Here is a 1,924-nt window from a genome sequence, read left to right on the forward strand (position 1 = left end):
ATTAGGAATATAAATAGATTTGAAGAAACTATTTATTGTATATATCCACATACATATCTGTATGTTTTTAGAGTACAACAGGTTTCAGGTATATACTATTTGACTTGGTCTAAAAAGAAAATCTCGGTTTAAAACCTTTTATTTCACAACTTGGTCTCAAATTTGGACTTTTTTATTTTAAACAAATAGATTTTCCATTAATGTACAAGCAAAACCAGAAAACTGAAAGAAAAATGAGTATTTAGTATATATACATGAGTATATATACATGTATCTGTATGCATGACTCTTGACAGGCCATTCTCCTTCTTTGCTGATAAATGACATATTATTATAAAAAAATAAAAGCCCTGGTGATCATTAACCACAGTTGCTATTTCTGTCAAAAACACCCCAAAGAAGCAGCAATCTTTCAAGTATTAAAATTCAATAAACAATCAGAGCACTTTGATGTTTTTCAACTAGGCATAGAACAAGGGCATTGGTCTTTTCCTGTTACATTGGTTAATGCAAAATGTGTTGCAAATGTACTGAATGAATCTCTTTGTTTCCTTGCTCAAAGCATATTTTTTTTCAGACTAGAAAAACTAATTTTTACATTACAGGTGACATACGAGCAATTTGGGTCTTTTGAAAAAACTCATAACTCCTTTTTCTTTCCTTCTGTAAAGAGATTTCATTCTCTTTCGGAAAAATGTCTTTTTTTTTTTGTTCACCTAAATTTTAACCAAATATATTTCTCAGGAGCACATGTACATCACCATCTGACAGAATATAACAAACTGGATATAAAGAGATAGACAGTGACATCAGATGACTCTGAGAAGAAAAAAGAGTGACTACAAAAAAGCTCCGAAAGAGAACCCATTGTCATACCACTTTGCAAAGATGCAGCTTCTGCTACAGAGGGAAGTTTGGCACCACAGAAATGTCCTCTAAGTTGACAAGGTTCCACTTAGGTTTTCTGAAGTGGAAAAGGTAGTTGTACATCAATCAGGCACATAAATCCTCTTGTTGATTTGCCTTCCTGAGTCCCACTCTGCCACTACTCTCTCCTCAAAATACAGCCTAATAAATTGCATCAGTGGTTCAGAGAATCTTTGCTGCTTTGGAGAATGATTTATGTTTGCTAAACTCTTGCTAGAACTCTTCTACACATTAGTATTCACTCATATTGTGTGCCAGGTTTTGCATGTGAAGTAGATCTTAAAATTGACTTTACCATCTGTGATGTCACTAATATAGCAGTCACTGTACTTCCTGAAATAGGATGACTATGAAGGATGCATCTATTTTGCCACAGATTTCTATAAAACAAAATGTTTTTCAGTAATTAAAGCTGGAGGTGAACAAAGGAGGTACTCCGGGAAAAGCACAGATTAATTTAAACTATAAATGACCCATTTAATTTTTTTTTCACTCAAGTAATGAGTGAAGAAAATGAGTTCAGAGACTGATGAAGGATGCTGAATAGGTAATTATCGCTATTACAAACCTCTTATTTTAATTTGTAGGAAATGTGATTTGAAAATTAAATAGTACTTGATTTTTTTTTAGGTTTCAGTGTGGACTCTCCTTCAGCTGTGCCTAGCACTTTTGTTTCTCAGAATTTCAAGGACCTTTCTTTTCCCATTAATGATTGTATTAGATAACCAGAAGGATCCATTTTTCAACAGTATTATCTCAGCAATAAATTACATTTTCTACTTCCCTCAGATTCCTGGTCTAAAGATCTGTAGGTGTTTTACAGGCCTTGGGTAAAAAGAAATAACAGAAAATTTGGACACAGGTAGAGGCACACAGAGGCTGATTTATGAGTGAAGACATAACATGCACCACAAAGCTTCTACTTTTAAAATTAATAATAGATGAGGACAAGATTGCATGCCCTACAAGGCAAATGTAATCCACCTGTTTTGTACTA

This window comes from Geospiza fortis, unplaced genomic scaffold, assembly GCF_000277835.1.
Source record: "Geospiza fortis unplaced genomic scaffold, GeoFor_1.0 scaffold237, whole genome shotgun sequence".
Lineage (NCBI taxonomy): Eukaryota > Metazoa > Chordata > Aves > Passeriformes > Thraupidae > Geospiza > Geospiza fortis.